Genomic DNA, 22897 nt, shown 5'->3' on the forward strand with positions numbered 1-22897 from the left:
TGCAGAGGTTGTACATGACTACTGACTTTTTTGTGTGGTACAGTATTAAGTATTCAGCTTGAGGCCTTTTATTGAAGTGGCCTTATTGGCAGTGCCGAGTGCTGTAAAAATTCTGTGCCAATGTAATGTAGTTCATATTGGGCATAACTAATCACTGCTAGGGCTTTGGTGTATAGTGCATCTGGGAGCACGTAGCTCTAAGACTGGGCAGGGCAATCCCCTTTCTTTTCCTTCAGTAAACGCTCTTTCTTAATATAAAGGTCCAGTTGCTGCTATTTCTTGTATAGTGTGCAAAGCACAGCAGTATGTGGGCAGCAAACTAATGCAAAGTGTTCTCCTGTCTAGTGTTTCATTGTTCTTTCTGCCCGAGGCTTTGCAACCTTGGTCTTTTTTAGTTAAAATCTTTAAACAATGGATTATCTGTTTTCTCAGGCTTTAGAGGATTTGAAATAGCAGTCACCCTTAGGCATTTGGCTCAAGATTACAGCAATAAATACATTCATCAGAGAGCCCCCTGGCCCTTCCAAGAGCCAGGCAGTCATAAGATTACCTCTACCATATTAGTCTGCTTCTAACTCCAGTGAAGTGTGTCACCCTGCTAAGAATTCGAGGTAAGCCCTGCTCTTCCTGAGCATTTGCACTCAGATGGTTTGTAAGGAAAGGGAGGGCTGTGTGTGGTGAGGTTGAGAGCACCTGCAACAGGCAGATTTCATTCTTGCTGCAATGTTGGCTTTTACAGCATTACCAATTTGTATTTTCCAGGAGATCAGAAACCTTTTTGGAAAGCCAGATTTGCTTCTTTTCCCCCAAGGTCCAGCAGTCTGAAAATTTAATATGGCTTTAAAATTTTGACATTGGAATTTAATTTTAATCAATATTGACATTTCTGATCTTTGTGTGCCAGCTGCTATTTTTCTGAATGGCTCTGGGACTTGGAGGGCCCTGTGCCAGAGATTACAAACCAGTTACCACCCAGTTGTGATATCTGACGTGGCAATTTCTGTAAGAGTGCTTCCTGATTGCACTGGTTAATGAGTCGAGTATAATGTTTTTCTTCTGTTACTGTGAGATCTAAGGTAGTTTACAGATATTGAGCATTCTGCTGTGTTGCTTTGGAGAAAAATGTCATCTCTCAGAAGGAAACTGAAAAGTCAGTTTCAGTAAAAAGCTACATTTTCTAAAGGAGTTTATTTCTGGTAGAAGAGCTGTTTGTTTTGTGAGTTTGCATGGGCAGTGCTTTGCACAGTGGGGCTTACCCCTTCTAAAGAGAAGCTTTATCTCAGGGAAGTTCATGGCATAGAGATCTGTGATGTCTGTATATCTGTGAAGATTCTGCTCTTAACAGCTTCTATTGATTTTCACCAAGTGCAATTTCCCAGCCTTCTGAGCTGCTGTTATCACACCACATCACATTGCTCATCACAATTAAATAACTTGTGCTGGTTGGCCACTGGCTTTTTCAAAAGACTCTCCCAGCTCAGGTATGCAAATTGGAAAAAGAAAAAATTAGATTCTCTTTGGCTTTTATACTTTGCTTCGTCTTATTTCTTCTTTCCAACAAGAAGTGATGATAAACATTTATTAAACTACACTGTGTGTTTTTGAAGTATATAGCATACATTACCTTTGCCTTGGAAAAATCTCAGCTTACTTTTCAGTAAAAGGTAACTATTTCAAGTGTTTGTAAATAGTGCGAGTCAGCTTCAGCACTTAGTCACATAAATTTTTATCAGAAAATGGTGGAAGCATGGAGTGTTTTGGGGGGTCTAGTACATGCAATGTTTGCAGCATTTCTTTACTGTAGTTTTAGTCATTACCACCATTCCTTAATTTGCTTTCCAGAGAAAAGTAGTCTCACTTTTTTTTTTTTTTTTTTTTTTTAACTAGTGGATAAGAATTGGTAACTTAACTGAGGTAACTTAAATGAGCTGTGTAGCAGGTTTGTCTTTAGGGACTCTTGGTTTGGAGGGTGAGGTCTTTTTTAATATAGATAGTGAATATAAACAATAGCAAACATGAATATCTGTTACTATGGTTTTGACTATCAAAAATAATAGAAATATACAAAGTAGATGGAGTATATGGTTACTAATATTGAATAGTCTTTCGTGTTCCCCTGAGAATTAACTTAGAGATGCAGTGTCTGGAGAATAGCTGTATCTTTAGCACGCTTTGTAGACTTTGTAGGGCTGGTTAGAAGTGCTGAAGATGCCAGCACCATTGAGCTGAGAGCCTGGGCCTGATGTCTGTCCTAAATCGCTGGTCTATGCCTGTGGGATATGGTGAGCACTGGAGCGGTGCCAGGACTGAGAAGCTGTCCTGTAACCTGGATCCTACAGTTTCTGTATAGAGGGGAGAGGAGGGAGCTCCTGTACTGGGACATCACAGAGTTCTGAGCTGGAGCAGGCCAGCCTACACACTGAGACTTAAAGGAGATAGAAGCTGAAGCTTCTAGTTTATGGGAACTATGGCTGTTGAAAAAGGATCACAGAACCACAAAATACTGAGTTGGAAGGGACCCACAAAGATCATTGCAACTAACTGTAAAGTGAATGGCCTGTATAGGGATCACAACCTTGTTGTTATTAGTGTAATGCTCTAACCAACTGAGCTAATCTCGGTTTGATTTGAGGATATAAATGGAAATGGCAGATGTGCTAAGGTGCTGCTAGGTTTTTAGGTGCTAATGAAATAGAAAATACTGTGTCAGGAGGGTACTGCATCTGTCAGCTTGTACTGCCAAAAGAGAAATGTTAGCCAGGGAATCAACAGATGACCAGCGAGGACAGACAAGTGTGGCATGAGCAATGTGAGAAGGTTGAATGGAAAAGATGGGTTTTGGAGGAGAAAGGAGGTTGAAATGGCTAAGATACAGACAGCAGAAGTAGACACAAAGCTTTGTAACATCTTCCTGTGCCTTGGATGGATTGTAGGTCTCTGAATCTGAAGACCTGGCTGTCAGAGAATACCTAAAAACTTTCAGTGGTGATGCTTCAGTTCTGTAGTTCTTCCACCCTTAGAACAACCACCTATAGTTGCTGTAACTTATAGTTAGCTCAAGATGCCCCTGTGGCTTATCAGATGATTGCTCAGCCCGTGTGATACCAATGGGATGTTTGTTTAGTGGAGTTTGTCATTCAGGATTTTGCTTTAACTTGGGAGCTGTAGACAGGAGGAGGACAGATGTGGAGGTATGTGTATAGATGTACACTACCACATTCAGAAGGTGGTGAGAACAAACACTTAGAACATGTCAGAATTAATTTTGTTTGAGCAACTTTGATATGTCCTTCTTAAATAAAACAAGTGCTAACTTGCACAAATCGTAAAAATACAGTGGAAAAATTTAATTTTTCAAAATTTCTCCTTTTAATTCTACTGTCTATATGTGCTTTATTGTAATTGCTGTAAGGAAGAAAGCATGCTACAGATTAAAGATTATTTTCTATCTCCTGGTATTAATTGACCTTTTGGAACCAAACAGTGTGAGTAAACATTGCTTATTTATTACTTCTTGCTGGTGTTTAAGAGTGGTATGTGCAGTTTACAGTTTGAATACTCAATCTTGGGATCTGAGCTTGCTCAGACTTTTTCCTCTGTCTTTGGGGAATAATGAGTTGGGGAAAAAAAAATTGTACCTTGTATTACTTCCTGTATTTTTTCCTTTGGTCTTCTCTCCTGTGACAACAGCATTAGTATTTTGGCCTAAATGATAGTGAGACTTGCTAGATAGAGAGATTTGCTAGCATGTGGGGAGAAAATAAAGTAAGAACTTTTAGGGGAAAAGGAAGTGAAGAGGTTGAGGGCGGATGATTCTGTGAAGCACTTAATATAGAGCTATGAGTCAGCAATTTCCTTTTGCAGTCATCTTGTCCAGATGGGATATTTTCTTTTACCTTATCAAGCCAGCCTCTACTTCTATCCTGTTTCTTTAGGGAAAAAACCCTGCAAGAATAACATGCACAGGTTGTTTCTTTAGGCCATGGAACTCAGAGCCAGGTGACAGGCAAGGATCCACTGTGGGAGATCAGATCCCACAGATGGTAGGATAAGTGATGGTTGGATCCCTCTACTAATTTTTACTAATTTACTAATTACTAATACCCCCTCCATTTCCTAACAGCCCAAATCTCTGAGCATCTTGCATTTGTGTTACCTGTGAAGAAGTGTGCAGCTCCAAAATGTTTTCTAGCATAATAGCTGACATGCAAAGTCTTTAGACAAAATAATTGTTGTGAATGAATGAGATATAATCCTTTTAGAATCAAGACTGAAGCAGTTGCTCAGAGAGATATGGCTCCCTTTTCATCCTAGTGCCATATTATCAGAAAGTCATTTCAGTGGTTACACTGCTTAAAATTTCCTTTAGAGGGGAAAAGACTACCCCTTTATTATTGCTTTATACATCAAGAATTCAACCTTATTTTCCAGGAGAATTGTTTCATTTGTAGTTTATGTATGTAGGTATTTAAATCTGGGTGCTCTTAGTGGAGTTACTGTGTTTTCTGTAGACCCGAGTATCTGGTTACATTAGTCCCATTTGTTTTGCACTTGATGTAGCAGAGCAGTCCTGTCTTCTGGTACTTCATCCTTAAGCAGCTCTGAACATAAATATCTCTGTGATCAGTGGCTCTAGGTACTATAACTAAAGCAGACCCATTTTTCCATATTACCTAGTTAAAATCCACGTCTTCACATTAAAGAGACTAGAAAAGTTAACAGTAAGTTATCACTGTGTTAAACAAAAAAGAGCTTCACTTCTGTGCTGTTACAAGGCCACCTTACTGTAACACTGCTGCTGACAACCTGCTGCAAATTTTGAGGTGTGTGCCTCTTTGACAACTTTGAAATTTGTTAATTGGTGTAGTCAACCTACAGATTGAAGAAGTATTGGATGCAGCAAACACTGGTATTACTGATTGCTTACCTGTGATTCATTTCTGAGGGCCTTGCTGGGCTGGTTGTGAGTCACCTGCCCTTAGGGATGGAAGGAGGGCTGGTGGTGGAGTGGACATTAAATCTTCCTGAGCAGAAAGTTGGGGCAGAAGACAGTCACAGACTTGTCTGATGGATTTAAAAAACAAACAACTAGTCAGTCACCTTCTTCTACCTCTTCAGCACCACTCAAAATGAAAAAGTTGCTGCCTACATTTTTCTGTATTAAAGGACAAACTCACTGTGCAAGGTGTTGAGGATTGGAAGAGGAACTTAGGCCAAAGAGGGAAAATAAATGCTGAAAAGTAGTTTTAAAAAATTTTGAAAGGAGATTTTGATTTGTGATTTACCTTTTCATTTTGCACCCAGTGTTGAATTCAGATGTTCTGAAGTTCTAGGTAGCTTGTCTGTGCTAGAAGTAATTATTTGGGATCAAATGAAAAATTACATTTGCTTAGAGACTTTTTGTGGAGTGCTCTTGCCTTTTTTTATTTATCTGCATCACATACATTTGTGGAAGGTGCCTGGTATCTATTACCCTGCTCCTTGACTCCTTAATTTGCAAGGAAGTATTTTTATTTACTTATCAATACTATTTCAAGGAAAGGTATTAACAGGTTATTTCAGTAAAGCACAGATTACTCTGAAAATACTTAAACTGAGTTTCCCATGATGGTAGGAGAGAAAGAGGAGAGCAGTAGCTTATCTGCACAAGAGATATTTGTCCTTTCAGTGTTTGTGAGTAGATTATTATTGCTATTTGTTTTTTCACGAGACTTGCTAAAATGATGGTTCCCCAAGTAGGTGTCTCTGGATTGTCACTGATTCACTGGAGGCATGTGAGCACTCAAAGGGGCAGCAGTGTTGTAGTGTCTGTATCTGCTGCATCAGAGAGGGAATAAAGTTGTGCATCTTCACTTACAGCCTGTGTTGACAAGGAGGAACTCAGTGAATATCTATCAGATTTAACTTCTTAGCATTAGATAAACATGCCAAAAATGCTATTTCACTGACATTTTATTGTATGAAATTTTTGAATGTCTCTGGCTCATCCAGACTGAACACTCTTTGTCATAACCTCTCTCTAAAGAGCCAAGAGACCTTCTTTTGTATAATGTCATCTCTGCTTGGTTACTGCCAGCATCAAATGACTTGAAACCATTGCATAACCTTTTGTCATTTCAGAATAAGTGGTGATCTCATCATTAGGCCTATCAAAGACATGCTTTAATATTTTGAAAACTGTTGAGTCATCTGGAATTGTTCTTCTAATAAATGGAGAGATTATTTGACCCAAGTAAAGCCCTGATGGCTAACATCAGGGAGATAATACTGGATGTCTTTAGCAGTACTTAGATATCCATCCATGTTTTTGAACTGTCAATACAAGAAAAGCTGAAATCAAGTAAGAGTGTCTTTGAAGATGGGTAGCAAGGTATTTAAGCTATTTCAGGGACACCATTAATTGCAAGAAATGAATTAATGGCTACATGAGGCTTTTTAACGGGGAGAAGGTCACATAGTTCCTGTCCAGGTTTTCAGATGATGGAGAGAATGCCAGCCAGCACACTGATAAGATTTGGCTTTTGCTGCTCTAAGTAATTCTGACCAGATCAGGACAGAAGATCCAGTTCATGACAATGAAAAGTATAAGAAAATGCTTTACTCAGCTGTTCTAACAGTTTGTGGTGGATGAAGAGATGAAATTACTGTATTGGAATCTCAAGGGGGTTGTTTATTGTATTTCTTTCTTTCTGTCAATTAGTTGAGTAATCTCAATTTTTATGTATTGTTTGGCAGATTTTTGTATGTGCTACCTCCCATTTCTGTAAAAAGGCATCATGAGGACACTAGCTGCTTCAAACTTGACATTCTGCAGGTAGGAATCATATATAAATGCAAGTTGAAAAGAACAGCACTCCAGTGAATGGCTAATTCGTGCAGCTGTTCCAACCATCAAGGGAGGCATGAATCTTTCTGGTATACCACAGCTGTGCTGCCATGCTCAGAAAGCTTTGTATTCATCATCATTCCTCATGATAATGGTGTTGCTGGTCCTGGTGTTCCTAGCCTGGGTGTTGAGCTGTGAGGAAGGTGCTCTGAGCTCTGCCCTTCAAGCCTTAAAGCAGGAGCACATAAAAGGTAATCTGCTGCTGAGGAACAGGCAGTTGCATTGTCAGAATCTTTCATACTGATTGCAGCATCTTTATGAATTACTGTGATTGCAGAGTCATATTTGTGAAATTGTTTCTCTATAAAAAACATCCTGTAAAAGGGATATTAATGATTTTTTGTTTGAAGTAGGGCTTAGTTAGAGATATCTTGCTGTCATCAGGAAGGGAAACTGTCAATGATACTGGAAAGTAACAAATTCAGTTCTGGCCCAAGGAAATATATTTCACTCAGTACACATATTAGTGTGTAGAATGTATTGCTACAGTACATCACTGAGGTTAAAAATGTGTAGGGTCAAAAGTAATCTGATATTTATGTGTCAGTTATATAGACAAATCCTGCAAATAAAAACAAACTTTTTAAGGTCTTCTGCATGGCTTCCTTGAGCTCAAGGTATCCATCAGTGTAAACAGTAATAATAAGGACTATTTTTCCTTACTCCTATTTTGCAAATTTGTCTTCAAGGCTTTCTTCTGTTAGTCTTTGAAATACCTGGAGCTGGACAGTACAGATTGTAGGAACTGATGTGAATGAGTTTTAGACCGAATTCAGAATGATTTTCTTATGTTCTGTACTTTTGAAGTATTTTAGATAGCTGTGATTCTTGTCAGATCACAAAGCAATTAAAAATATCCTATTAAAAACAAGGTGTTAAATTCAGATTATTACACTGGTGATAAAATATTTAGTAGAAATGTATTCTGCTTTGCAGATTAACACTAAAAATAAATGCAGAGCTTTGATAGGGTTGAGGAAAAATGTAGTTCAAGGGGGAGCAATCCCTCCCCCCTTTTTTTGTAATATGCTCAAGAACTATAACCTAGAGTATAACTATAACTATAAAAGAGAGTAGACCTAGTTGTTATTTGTATGGATCAGGCAATGGCACATCTTCATCTTGTTCTCCCACCATATTCAATTTAAACCAAGTCCAGTGTTAGCTCATTTTGGACAGAACTCTGTGTGCTGTTGTGTTTGTCTAAACCTTTGTCCTTGTTGAGAAATTGAGGAGAGATTACAGGCCTGTGCCACTGTTCAACCCTTGCTCCACAGGAGTGTGACTTGTGAGTGGGCAATTTCTGTGCTGGTCACAAACAAAAAGTATTTCCAAGGCATTTCCTACCTCTCCTAAATGATTAGGCTTCTCTTTGGGGTTTGTTTTGTTGTTTTTTTCTTTTTTTTTTTTTTTTTTTTTTTTCTTTTGGTTGGGTTTTTTGGGATGAAAAGGTAATATTCAGATCCTTATTGGTTTATTAGTCAGTTTTTAAAGAATTCATTTGTTTTGTGTATTTAGAAACTGCAGTTTATGAAATGAAGGTCACATCTGCAGTTGAAGGTCAAATTACTGATAGTGTATGTGGGAGTAGTTGTTTGCTATCCATTCAGTCATCAAGTGCCAGTAAATTAACGACACCAGGGTGCTGCTGTTATAGCATGTTATCTCTTGGCTGTATAACAACAGGAAGAATTGTCAGCAATAGAAGATCTGAAAAGAAGCTTTTTAAAACAATACAAGCATTATAGTTTTGATGTCTTTTTACATTTGTGTGTCTGGCTTATGCTTTTTCACCTATGTGATGGAGTTTCTTGCCTTGAGCTCTGTGCCCTCTCTTATTGTAGTGTCAGATACCTCAGACAGGCATGAGTGACCTGATGTGCTATCAGAGTTTATAAATAGCCCTAGAAAATTAGGGCGTACTCCCAGTTAGGGCTGAGCTCTGTATGTTGGAATTGCAGTGGTGGATCAGGAGGGGCATGGTAAGGGGTGTTGCTGCCAGGACCTGAGCTGTGTTGGGAGGGGTTCTTGGTCTCAGGCTTGGAATAGTAGATAAGGGAATGGGAAAGCATAAAATGGGATGAGTGCATTTTAACTGATGTTTTCTGGTTTTTAGTTTTCCTTACTTAAAAATTCACTCTGTGTGTTGATTAGTTTAGATTCTTTGCTATCTTCTTGACTTGTATTATATCAAAGTCCCAGTGGTTTAACATGTTAAAAGATTTTTGTATACAGACTGCTGGAGGTACACAGTGCAAAGAGGGAAAAGGGAAACCTTTTCATAGAAGTGTCCAAACAGAATGCATTTAGATGTCAAAGGTACCTTTGTGTAACAGCTGTTACTTAAGAATGAAGTGTTTTAGTATAATCCAGTGGAGAGAAACTAATGCTATTGAAAAGTTACTATTTTGTATAAATATGTGATATTTTTATGTCTCTTCTCTTTTAGCATATGGTCATTCTGCACAGTGCTTTATTGCCATCTATGTCTTCTTGTCCCACTATTTTCCTTCATATCCTATTTTTCCTTCTCAATGCTGAAATAACAATATATACTGCCAAAACTAGAGGTTTACTTTTTTTTATCTTGGAGAATAAATTTGTTGTTGGAATTGTTTTCATCAAAGCTGAAATTCTTTCTGCTTTCCTGCAATTTCTTGAATACTACAGCTGAAAGGATATTGGCCATGTATTAGTGCATTTGTGGCTGGAAAGGATATGTGGAAGTGGAAGTCAAAAGCTGGTATTATCTTTCCTTCTGTTTTTTAAGACAGAAACTAAATATAGTGAATGTTAAACAGATGGCTATGTTGTCTCATAATAAATATTTGAAGAAAATTAAATTATGTTCTGCCTGTTTGCTGATGATAGTTCCAGCCCCCATAGTAACAGCAGTAATAATAATAGGAGGATTTATAGTGTATTTATTTTTTAATTTTCAAAGTGAGCTACCTTACCAGGTCATTTAAGGTGATGTTTTTTTAATGTGGGAAAGATAAGTGATGTGCTTGAGGTCATCCAGCATGTCAGAGTCTCTTGAAAGAGCATGCAGGGTCCCCTTGACTTCCAGACAGAGTGTTTCCATTTTAAACCATGCTGACTTGAAAATACTTACTCGAGTACTTCCTACAGAACTTTGGGCTTTGATGTGGGTTTTTTTTTTTTTCCTCAATTCCAATATAATTGTTCATAAATATTAAGTTGCCAAGAGGAGATAATAAAACTGGACTTGCATTCCTGTCCAGTGTACTTGAGCAAAAAAGCCCCTGCACTGCAGATCCTCCTGAGAGTTTTGTTGTGAAGAGATGGTGGTGCATGCCAGAGACATGATGAAGACTTAGCTGAAATGAGGGGTTTTATTTATACAGCTGAGTTTCATCTTGTGATATTAATAGCATACAGGCATTTCTTTTGGAGAGAGGGGATGGATACTGTATTTAGCAGAGGTTGGTGTGCTCTCTTTCTGCCACAGCCAGAAAATCCCATTGCCTTTAACCGTTCGCATGCATTACCTGTCTTTACTGGGAGGAGTCTTCTGTAAATCATTCTGATGTTGCAAGTCTGAAAGCTCTGTAAGAGCTGTAATATTTCACATAAAGGTGAGTAGGCTGGACAGCAGATCAGTTTCATGGTAGCAACAAAGTTCATGTGGCTCATGGTTCTACTCTTTTTCTCAGGATTCAGCAGATGTGCAGAAAGCAGGCTGAGGAGTTTATGAATTGTCTCAATTACCCATTTCCTGCTAACTTTTATTGATACTTTTCCATCCTCTGCAAGTAATTATATCACATAAGCACCAGTTCCACTTCTATTATCACATGATAATTTGCATGATGGGAGTAGTTTGCTGCTGTATTGCAGCAGAGAATATAATCTGGGGGAGAGTGGGATGATTTCTGAATTTGGGGGTGGGTTTTTTCCAGTTGGTGGGGAAACAAGGCTAAGGAATTCTTCACTGCCTCTGTAAAAATTTGTCATCTGCCCCAGCTTAAAGATATATTAATAGTGTCCTGATCTCTTACATGCACGGTTGGTCCTGTTGCCTGGATACAAACATAAAGTGATTAGAAAGATGTAATTAATATGAAGTGAACAAAATAGGTCATAAAGGTACCCAGTTACATGTTTTTCCTATGTGCCCACCATGCATATTGGTACTTGACTCTTTTGCTTCTTTGTTGCAGATTGTTTTGCTGTAATGCTGCATTAGGCTTTTCACTAAGCTGCAAATGTAACCTGTGTGATATTTTCTGCCAGCTCTTTCTCTGTGGTTTCTTCTCTGTTCTTTGAAGTATACCCTTATCAATTTTTCTCACATTATTTGTACCCTTCTGTGGTCTGTTACTTTTGTGTGTCTGATCAAATGCTGTTGTATCTCCTGAACTTTTTTCAGTATACAATTGTATTTTTAGTTTCTGCATACTGCCTTACTCTTCTTGGTAAATATATGCACTGTGTCACATAAAGGGGTGTTAAGAACACTACAAAAGGCCCTTGTTTTTTAACATATCCCTAGGGTCTTGTGATGGATTTGTTAGGGCTCTGGGGAGATGTCCTTTTCAAACCCAGCTTCTGGTTTAGCTCTTCACTTTTCTATAATTTCCTGCAGCATTTACAATATTCTTCATAAAAACATATACTCACTTCTGATACCACTCTTAGCTGGTTTTGCATGCTTTTTCTCAAGTGTGGATGGAAATGTCTGTGGCTAGCTTGCTTTTTTTGCAGTTACTACTTTTTCTTAAAGTCTGTACTCTAACTTAAGGTGTGATTTTTCTCTTTCCATCTGTTCTAGTGTAGCACTCCATCACATAAGGTCTAAGAGTGAAGAAACTACAGCAGTTTTTTTAGTTCTCCTGATTTAACAACAAGCTGCTGGAGGTGGACTGCAGTGACAGAGTTCCTAGTTTCCTTCAGTTGTGAAATGAGCTGTTTGTGTAGGCATTTGGTATGAACTGGCATGAACTTGGAGAAGAAAAAATAAAAATAGTGATATTGGCTTCCTAAATGCAGGATGGTAAAGAAAGAAAATATTTCCTCCTTTCTTTTGGAGAAATTGTTACATGTTGTTCAAGCACTATTACTGTGAGCATTGGGTGCAGACATCATATGTCTGTACTTGGTGATAATGGAGAGGACAGGAGGATTGGTTTGTGGTTAATGAGCTGAAACTGCAATTAGAAAATTGGATCTAGACCTCTTGCTCTGCTTTTCATGTGAATTTTAGTAATTCACTTCCTTGCTGTCTCAGTTCTGTTTATGCAAAATTTGGTTAATTCTTCTGTTCTACTTGTGTGCTTGTATCCATTTCTTTTGAAAAGATGTGGTACAGCATCTGTCTTTTGTTAGGCATACAGAAATCTGATTACATAGAGGGATAGTTAGACTCCTAGGATGGTTTTGGTTGGAAGAGACCTTATCTAGTTACAAGCGCTCCTGCCATGACCAGGGTTGCTCAAAGCCAATCCAACCTGGCTTGAACACTTTCCAAGATGGGGAATCTGCAGCTTCTCTGGATGATGTGTTGCTGTGCCCCATCACCCTCATAGTAAAGATTTTTTTCCTAAATGAAACCTGCCCTCTTTCAGTTTAAAGCTATTCCTCCAAGTCCTACTATTACATGCCCTTTTTAAAAGTCAGCTCTCTGTTTGGGTAGATACATAATATGCAACAATCCTAACCTTGGCTGAAGCCTTTTGATGTGTGCTGTAATGGAAGTGAGAATATAGTTGAAGCCAACAATATGAAATTTTCTCAACAATTTGGCCACAAAATACAGTTTTTTGTATTTTACACTAGGTGAGGTTTTTAAGTGTTGTCATAATTACTGTGTGATGGCTTTCAGATGTCATATATCCATGCACAAATGCATTAAAGAAAGATTACTGTCTGTCATTTCATTACTTTGTTTCTTTGATATCATTATTAGTTTATTTTAACAGCCAGTCTCCTTTCTGGCTTACTTTGAGGCATGGAATGATGAGAAATAGAAAAGGAGAAGAGAGTGCTGTATGCAGTAATAGAAGTCATATGTATAGTACAGTGTTTTGTTCTTAGTACCTAATCAGTTGTTTGGAGGAAGTGATAGAATCTTTATTTTTTGTGTCACGGAAAATTGATCAATGGAAGAAACTGACCTGAATTGCTCCAGTCTGAACTCAGATCATGTAGGACTGTTGTAGTCTTTCTCTCTACTGTGTTCTGGAACAAAGGACTGCTGTAGATATTTTTGCACACCATATTTGAGGAAAAATGAGGACCAACTGAAAGTAGCTCAGGAGAAACTAATAGCAAAGAAAACGTGACCTACCAGGAGAGAATGGAACAGTCAGGATTATTCAGGCTGGAGAAGTTACAATAATTTAAAAGTTTTTAAGTGTGCTTCAAAGATAAAAAAAAAATTCTCTTCTGTGTTCACACAGCCCAGTGTAAATTGTATAATTAGAATTCAGGAAAAGCTTTACAACAGCACAAGCAGTTTAGCAGTAGTCTGGATTGCCTAGAAACCAGGCATACTTTGTCCTGGAGGATACTAGCAGAGGTAACAGGCAAATATGTTGGAAATGCTTTAGGTGTCACTGATTCCAAGCCTGTAGTCAGTGATTTCAAGGATACTGAAATTGTTTCTGTATAGTTTCCATTCAATTTTAAGTGTATTCTTTGCCCTGATAATTTTCATTGAGTTTTCTTGAGGATTTTTCTTTCTGCTAAATATTGCTGGACTTAAATATATTAAAGGTGAAGGTATAGGTTTAGAAAGTGTATGCTAGAAAATGCTAATATACATAATGTTTTTGATTTTTTTCCTAAACATCTTGTTTACCTTTTTTACAGTGCTGATCACATGACTGTTTTCACTGACCGACAACATAAATTCTTACTGAGTAATGACAAAAAATTTGTAGCTCCTAATTCAAGACCTCTATTTCTGGTTTTTATTTATTTCTCATTTTCTTTGTTGCTGTGGTCCCAGACTGCCCAAGAGCTCTCTCTGTTAAAATCTCCTTTAAATAATACACATTATTCTGTGTATTCAACCCACCTCACTCAAAGTTGTGTCCAGATGAAATTTTATTTCAGTTTTTGCTTTCTTTTGCAATTATTTAATAACAACCTGAAAAAAGTAGAGGCTGATCTTTGAGAACTCCACAAATGCCCTTCTTCCACACTCAAAACTGATCAGTGATTCTTGTTTCATTTCTTTTTGCCAGTTTCCCACTTGTGACAGTACTTTGTTCTTCTTGCCTGCACAGTGACTTGAGTAGCCCTTTGTGAGGGACTTGACCAAATCTTTTGAGAAAGTTCCAATAAACAATGTGTTCTTGTATTCCTTTACTCCATCAAGTTTTTTTCTAATCCCTGAAAGAATTCAGCTCTTTAACAGATCTACCTTGTGTTCAATTCATCTTGTCCCCTCAGCTATGCAGAAATCTTCAGCATGGCCTTAAGGATTCTCCTTCTGTTTGTTTGTGAGAACTCTTTGGGCTTTTGCAGACTTGCCAGTTACAGGATTTCAGGCTTATTTTCTAATGCTAAGGTGATGCTTACAAATGGGAATTCAGTACAGGACCTGACTGGCATTTGCCTTGGTGTGAGTTCTCACACATCCCACTCTTCTGTCCCTGCACAATCTGTGCACAGTGCCATTATAAGTATTTGTGCAGATGCACAGTGCACTGCATCTGAAATAGAGAAATAAGCTGGCTCACCACAGGGCAGTGGTGGCATGACAAAGGTAATAATTGGTTAATGTGTGGGGAAGGGAAGAGAAGGGATACAGCTGCTGCCCTCTAACAGCACTGCTGCCCTGTGTGTCGTGACTGGCTTAAGAGACTTCAGGTTGTGTGTTTTCGTCATTTGCAGTAGATAATTCAGGCTGAGAGCAGGAAATTCTCAGCAGGAAGTCACAGAAATGTAAACATAGTAGTGATATAAAAAACATAGTGATGAAAAATACTCTATTTAGTCATGTGGAGTCCTTGTATTGTTGTATCTCACTGGAAAATGTATGATTTTGTACCTTTATTAGAGACTGGAGTCTTTCTAAACTTGTAAGATGTCGAATGTTAGAAGTGAATTAACTATGAAGGCACTAACAGAAGAACTAAAGATAATAGAACTAATCAGAGAATATCAAAAGAAAATACTTCCCGCTTGTGGGGAGGCACTGGGGAGAATTCAGCCAAAAAGGTTTAACCAGAAATGTGTTTGTGTGTGCTCCAGAGAAGGAGTGAAATTGAAAAAACATTAGTGTTTTCAAGTACCAGAAACATTGTCAGTGAATAGGTGTGCAACAGATAAATCAGTTTGCAGATGTGTCCTGGTAGCAAGAGGTAAATCAATATGGGTTTGAGTTACAAAAATTAAAGAGATCTTGAACAACTGTTAGAGTTAACTTGCGAATTGTACCAGGCCCAAACTTCGTGTTTTTAGATAGATATAAATGAACTGAAGAGATTGGAGGGACAAATGGCAAAGGAGTACAGTCCAAGGGACCCACAGGCACACATGCCTTCTTGGGCTATATGATAACCAGAAGTGTAGCTGAGAGATGTGATAAGAGTCTACAAATATTTGAAAGGCGCATACTTGAAAGATAGAAACTAATTAAATGAGTAAAGTGAGAAGGGGCATAACTGGAAACGAGGGAATGAGGTTATAAAATATGTTAAAGTATGGAATAGTCTGCCCAAAGGAAAGACTGGAAGAACAAATATATAAAAACAAATATATAATACAGAAGACTTGTAGAAATACTCAGGAAATAGTTTCACATCAAAGAGTCAGTTTTCTAATGAAAATAGATTAAATAATTTGGAAATCTCTTTACCCATTTAATTTATGTTTGCTTTTGAGGTATTAGGGCAAGTTGGCAGCCTCTCTTAACTCTTTAATATTGCCTCCCTAATGCTTCCTGCTGATTCAAATCTACATTATTGCATACCAATCTTAGATACTGCCTTTCTTCAGAAAAAAAGTGTTTTAAAAAGGAACAGTTGGGCAAACAATATGAAAAGGTTTAAGGGGAGAAGAAAGGTGAGTAAATTTCAGGAATGATTTTTCAAGAATGGTATATGGCTATATTCTGCTTAAAAACTGTAGCTGCAGAAAATGGGAGCAAACTCATGCCAGATATAGAGGTCTAGCTGCACTGGTTTGTTCCTGTTTGCATCTAGTGGAGGAGGTTAAGGGAGCTCCCCAACTGTGGATTACTGCTTGTGTTGTGTGGCCAGCCTGCACATGATGGGATGTTGTGAACAGGATGGAAACCTTTTTAATGTAAAGAAAGGCAGCAGAGAATTTTCATTAATGAAATAAAGTGCATATTAAAATTCTATTCAGAAAATCAGTTTGTCTGTGTCTGAACAGAGCAGCCCTAAGCTGCTCTGTTTGGCTGGTGCCACAGGGTAAATAGTAAAATGTGTTCAGGTTCACTGCTCCCCTCAGTAATTTCTCTGGGTAGGTGCCAGGTGCCTGCTGGGCTCTGGTGTGGTGGAGATGGACAAGGAGGAGTCATCACATGGAGCCTGTGCCCCAGACCCCATCTTGGGGCAGAAAGGATTTGCCTGTGCTTGGCATTTGCTGGGTGATTCCTGTAGGCTAGAAGGCAGCCCTGGAACTAATTTGAGGAGATTATTTAAAGAATTTGGAAAGTGTCTGGGGGATATCGCTTTGCAAAGCAAAAACATCTGAATCTTCATTTTCAAACACAACTATGAGACAGCAATTTATATTGTTCCATTTAATTTCTGTTAATTTCTAGTCTCTACATATCCCCAAGATCAGCTCAGTTGGTCAGAGTGTGGTGCTGATAACACCAAGGCTGAGGGTTTGATCCCTGTACAGGCCATTCACCTAAAAGTTGGACTCAACCATTCTTGTGGGTCTCTTCCAACTCAGAATATTCTGGGATTCTGCTATGATGTGGTCTGCACAAGAGTTTCAGTTGCTGTCTGAGCTCTGGTATTGAGGGCTTTCCTATGGGGACATGTTCTAACTTCCTCATTACAAAGAAATGTATTTATGTGAAATTTAAAGTCAGGTTCTCTGGCAGTTATAGTCAAGAAAGTTAGAACCCTCTTCCTGGTGGACTGTCAACTCTTAAAACAAACCAAGGAGTTTTTTAGCATATTCCTTCTTCTCCTGCTTTCCCTTCTGTTTACTTGGGGATTGGTTTCAGTGATTGAGAAATATTGCATTTGCTTTGACTTGACATCATTTTTGGGAGACAGAATAGTGTGTGCACTGTGTTGTTTAATATTTTCTGTTTGGAACAAAGCAGTTGGTTGCACAGCCTGTGTGCAGTACTCTTCATATGTGCATAAAATAAAGTACTCTTTGATCTTTCTTTCCTGTGTATCGTTAATCTAGACCCATTCTGGTGTTTTTTTTCCCAGCTGGAGGGTGTGCTTGTGAGCCAGGGATTGTTGACTTTGCTCTGTGTGTTGGCTTCTGAACAAAGGCACTGCTGAAAAGGTGAGTGCTTAACTTCCATCCTCTTTGATGCACATTTATGTTCAGAGGAACTGATAAATTCAGACTTGCCAAACCTGTCACCTTAAACTGTATCTAGGTTTGCACTGAAGAAAGTCTGAATCTACCAGCTCATAAAATTGCAACATCAGGCATCAAAACTGATGACTGAGACTCTGGTTTAGTGTAAATTGTTGGCATTCTGCAGCACTGGAGACAGGAGAAGCTCAAAGGTAGGAATGTTTCATCTCTTGAGCAGTTCTGCATTTAGAGCTAGAGAAACCTCTTGGACTCTGTATTTTGATCACTTATTTTCAATACCCAGCCTGTAATCTACCTAGGAAGGGATGGCTGAGGGGCATGCATGGCTAAATGTTTCCTATGTAGTTGTGTGCCTTTCTCATAAAATGCAATGTTTGCCACATCAACTGTCTTCTGAAAGTAGCTGAGGTACCTGAGCATTAACTGAACAGGCTTTTATCAAATAACAGGACTGTTCATAAGATGGGGAAGAAATCTAATGGCATTGCTTTTCTGTTAATACTTACCAGGAGTTTTAGAAAACCTTCCCCTTCAGTCAGTGAAATACTGAGTGTGCCAATGTAAAAGTGCAGTGACTAAGGGGATTGTCAAAGTTAGTTTATAGGAAATAAACAAAACTTGGTTTATAGGAAGTTATTAGTACTTTAAAGAAAGGTAGATGAAAGTAAATATGTGATATTGAAATGCCTATATTCATCTGTTTTCCATGGAGATTGCTTTAATCATCAGCCTGCTAGATTGCAGGCTGTATCTTTGAAACCATGAAAGGCAAGGCAAGATTCTTCTCATTTTGTGTAGAGATAAATTTCTCTGGTAAAGTAAAATCTTGTTCTGTGATTCTTTTGTTCTGTGATTTCAATGAGAAGAACCTGTCTGGCCAAGGACTCTTGCAGTCTCCTAACTGAAGAACTCTAAAATCAGTAGTCTACTGCATACAACTCCAGGAGTAGTTCTGTGTGTCAGAAATGTGTCCCTGGCTGACATTTGACACAACAGTATGCATTGAATTTAAAATTCCATTTAGTTTGGCGTGTTTTCTCTATCAGGAAATGGTGAGGTGCAGTCACAAGGAATACAATATGAAGAAGGATTAGCAAGCAAGGAATAAGCTTAATTTAAGAGGTGGCAGGTAGATGTAAGGATCTGTCCTGGAAGAAGATATGGTTATTAAATTGTAATTTTATTAAATAATCATAAAGAATAATTCTCTGTACCTGGGGGGCTGTACAGAATAATCGTTTCTAATAAGGTTGAGTTCAGCAATTACCATGGTACTCTTGAGACTATGCATTTTTGGTCTTTCTACCATTAGTGGCTAAGTCATGTGAGACTTAGTGATACAACTGAGCCAAGTTGGAAATAGCATTTTGGGTTTTTTCTTCTAAAGCTTGCTGTTGCAGACAAGGCTATAAAAGAAAGTAAATCTCATATGTTGAAAACTATAAGGGTAGCTATTGATGAGCCATGTGTTTTTGTGGCTGTCCTCTAGAAAACATGGATTCCTTAAAAAGAGGCAAACCTTCCCCTATCCCAGGCAAACTCCCTTAACTATTTCCCAATGTGATGCTTTTATAAAATATGTAGTCTAAGGAATCTGCATCAAGTTATTTTTTTTCTCTTGTCATTTCTCTCATCCTTCTAAATGAGTTACTCTCTGCCATGTCCATGTAACTGGCTGAACTGTAGACGTGCAGGGACTTTGTGCAGCTACAAAAGCAAGATATAATGCACAAGCCAGGTTTTTTAATCAGACAGTCTGATGAGACCAGAGATACAAACACTGCTGGATTTAGCAATGCAGTTTTAGATATCGAAAGAAGCTGATTGCTCACCCCTCCTATTTAGTGGTATGTTTCTTTGTGCTTTGATTCATGATGCAGAAAGGCTTGAATATATTTTTTGATACGCAGAATCTGTAGAGGGATCTTTGGAGTCCTTAATTAGCATACTGCAGTTTCACTTCCTTTTCCATACCAAGAGAACTGATGATTTGGAAGTGGCTGTTAATGCATAGGTTTACTGCAGGAAAACTTCCTAAGATCCCTTTTGAGATACACCAGAAATTCAGGCACAGGACAAACTTTTTATGCCTCTATGTTGGAAACAGCAGGTTGGAACATGGAGTTCTGTTCTGCTGGGAGCTCTGGGTATGTAGGGCTGTATTATCAGCAGCTGCCTGAAACAGACCCTTCCTGCTGAGGAATCCTTTTCAACCAGACATCTCCCTCTCCAGTAAGTAGTAGTATCCTTGTGATTCCTTTCAGATATGCTGGCTGTTGTGGACTCGAGTGTATGAGGGTGTATATTGCACTGAATTTGGTGTCTCTCCCAAGTTGGCAGGATTGTTCCCAGCTGTCAGTGACTCACAGTAGCCGAGTTGCTGTCTGAGTTCAAACTAATGGAATCTGCAGTTCAGTTTCCCTTGATTTGTTTGGCAGAGATGAAATTTCCCATGAACTAGCAGGAGGGAGATTCCACAAAGTAGTAGCTTTGAATATGTGTTGGGTCTGAAAAATTGCTGAGAAGTACTGTCCTTACTTCCTCAACTCTTCCTTGGGAATAACTCCTTGCCAATAGTCATGCCTTCAGGTGTTTCCTTTTGTTTTGTCTAGCTTCTTACACTGTACTGATTGCCAGCAGTTGCCAGTTTCCAGAACTGCATTAAATATGGGATAAATATATGCCACATGATTGTCATCTTATTTCTCTGGATGGCAAACTTCATTTCGATTTAGAGGGTCTGTTTTCTCAGCAGGGTAACTACTTTATTTATGCCAAAGAAAAAGGGCACAAATGTCATCAATGCAATTAATTAATAAAATTATTTTATGAGTGAAAAGTTATATTTTATCCTGTCTTTTTTGCCACTTGACATTTTTACCAGCCAGGTTATCTTACGGTAATATGAAAGGATATTTGAAATAACTGGGGTGTATCACATACAATGGGAGCCTGGTTTTACATGTTGATTTTGACAATGGCTCAGTAGAGAGCCTGCTGAACTCCAATAGAGTGTTTGCATGTAGGCAGTAATAAGTGCTGGCTCCTGAACAGCACTGATTATTCCAGAATCAGTAGGAACCTTTGAATTTTGTTTATTTCTTTTGAAGACAAGTGTTAGGTGACTGAGAATCATTGTCAGTTTCCAAAATAAATAGGTCTTCTGAAGCTTATTTGCCTTCTTACTGATCTGTTGCAGAGTATCAGAATATTGGAAGCAAGTTCAGTCTGAACACTTGTAGCTGGATTATACTGCATGTGAACCTTGGGAATGTGGTGTATTTTTTTAGTTCAGGGTGCTATTAGAAAATTCATGAAAGTCCAAGAAAATAGCAGATGTTTGCTATTCAATGTTGTGGCTTTTCTATTGTCATTACACTATTAGAAAGAAGCTCCAAGAACCCAGTTCACTAATCAATAAGCAAAGAAGTGAAGAAGTAATAGATACTGTTTTATTTTCTTATTATACTAAGCAAGAACAGCCCAACAAGATTAAATGTGTATGTGTTTCAGACTTCAGGTGCATTTTTCTGTTAAGCAGGATTGCCTTCTTCTTTCCAGCTCTGTATTTGCTTCCTTTGTCTATGCTTTTATAAGCAATAATCCTGTTTTATTCAATGGAATTACAGATAGCGAAACTCCTTTGTTTCTATGTAGTAGAGGTTTGCCACATCAAGTTTATAGGGCATGGTATTTGTAGTGAGATTAAGGACCCTTTTGGGGTACTTTTCTCCATTAAATACAAAGTACTTGTTTCAGTTTTTATTTTGGTTACATCCACCATCATATGGAAAATATTGAAATAGTTTTCCTGCCCCAGATGTTTTTCTCAGGGTATGTGGAGGACAAGAGTTTCACATGTGGACTGCTGAAGACTCGTTTGCATGAATGCATTGAGAAAAGGTAAAATCAACTTTTTACAGCTAGGAAGTCAGTATGTGGTAAACTCAAGTACCTTAAGTCATTGTGTAGGCTTCTTATTCAGAAAGAAATTTACCTGAGTTTGTTGTGTCTTTCTTTCTAAATACCTGAGGGTAAAAAAGCTCCTTCTGTGTATGACAAGGGATTTTTGTAATGATCTTCCTTACTGATCTCAGTGACATATTCAATTCTGCAGAAGTCATACAGTACATGCAAAAGCTCTTTATGTTTATCACTTGGATTTTTTCACATTGGTGTTATGGCACTGACTGGTGGTTGTTCAGAGTCCATAGAGCAGTCTTTGCTAGAGTACTTGTTATAATTAATATCAGACTGATTGGAGTAACCTTTTTATGGTCTTGGAAATGCAGAAGAAATTGTGCTTAGAAATGTACAATAGGTGATAATACTGAAGATATTGTGTAGATAATGTTCGTTACCTGGACTTCAGCATGCAGCATTTTCTAGTCACTTTAAAGCTTAGGAAAGGATACAAGAGAAGAGGGGCAGAGAATTACATACACAAATGAGAAGTACCATGGTACCAGATGAATATGATTCTAACTTTTTTCAAGTATTGAATGCTTTGGCACAGGGTATTTAGAACCCATCAGGCATTCACAACTGATGGAAAAGAGGAAGAAAAGAGCCAGATAGAAAACAGATAGAAACTTGCACAATTGTCCAATATTTGAGCAACATAAACTCCAACTCTGAATTGTCCTCTGTACAATTATACAGTTTCCTGATTTTATCAACTAATATAATTAACTTCAGAGAAATGGCATCAAAATTCATTCTGTTTCTAGAAGAAGGAGTTCTCCCACAAAAGACTTACTGAATGTATCTTACTTTATCCTCTTCTCTACCTTTTCACTCAGCTATGTAATTTATAACTTTTGTTCTTCTTTGACTTCTTGATAGTTTAGAATTCCAAATCCTTTAGTCATTTTCTCCTTGCAGCTGCTTTCTGAATTCATTCCATCTCACTTGTGCAGTCTAATAGAGGAAATCTTAGACAAAGCATGTAATCTCATGTTTTGGAAATTGGGAATCAAAAGCATATGTTTCAAGTAAGGAAGGGACTATCTCCATCTCAGCATACCTGAACTGCTGTCCTAAGTGGCTTGTCATGTGTCAAAAAGTGAATAATCTAAAAAATTTCCAACTGTCATCAAGATAGCCAGTTAAAACCAGGCCTTTTAAGACAAGAGTACTGTAGACTGTTTATTTTACTGAGCCATTAAGGAACTCTGAATGTAAGGGACTTTGCTGTATGTGCGTGTGGCATCAAAAGTGGTAAATGTGCACAAGTCCTTCAGCCAAGCCCTAAAGGCAGTGAGCAGTCTCAGGGTCAGCTGTGCAGCACTAACTGGTTGGCAAATTGTCTTCCCAACCTGAAATGGCACCTGGAGCTTAATGTTTTGCTTTGTCATTATTAAGAAAAGTACACATTTATTCTTTTGGCTCCATGATGTTTTAAAAGCAGTTTACAGCTTCATGTCTGTTCTCTCTTCTCCTAGTGCTCTATGACTCTTGTGTTTGAGCTGTTTCCTTGCTCTTTTTTTTCTTGAG

General features: G+C 38.2%; 1 protein-coding gene across 6 annotated transcripts in view; it reads left to right on the plus strand.

Moving 5' to 3' along the window:
- Positions 1-22897, plus strand: part of NDST2 (N-deacetylase and N-sulfotransferase 2) — a 130626-nt gene that overhangs the window by 10305 nt on the left and 97424 nt on the right. For 4 of the 6 annotated variants that reach the window (XM_079313190.1, XM_079313196.1, XM_079313193.1 and 1 more), the window contains exon 2: positions 17284-17362. The gene's annotated coding sequence lies outside the window, so the exon portion shown is untranslated. Of the gene's footprint in view, positions 1-17283; positions 17363-17459; positions 17593-22897 lie in introns of all 6 variants that reach the window. The other 2 variants (XM_079313191.1, XM_079313194.1) reach the window with 1 other exon arrangement.

Source organism: Erithacus rubecula (assembly GCF_903797595.1).
Source record: "Erithacus rubecula genome assembly, chromosome: 9".
NCBI classification, from domain to species: Eukaryota; Metazoa; Chordata; class Aves; order Passeriformes; family Muscicapidae; genus Erithacus; species Erithacus rubecula.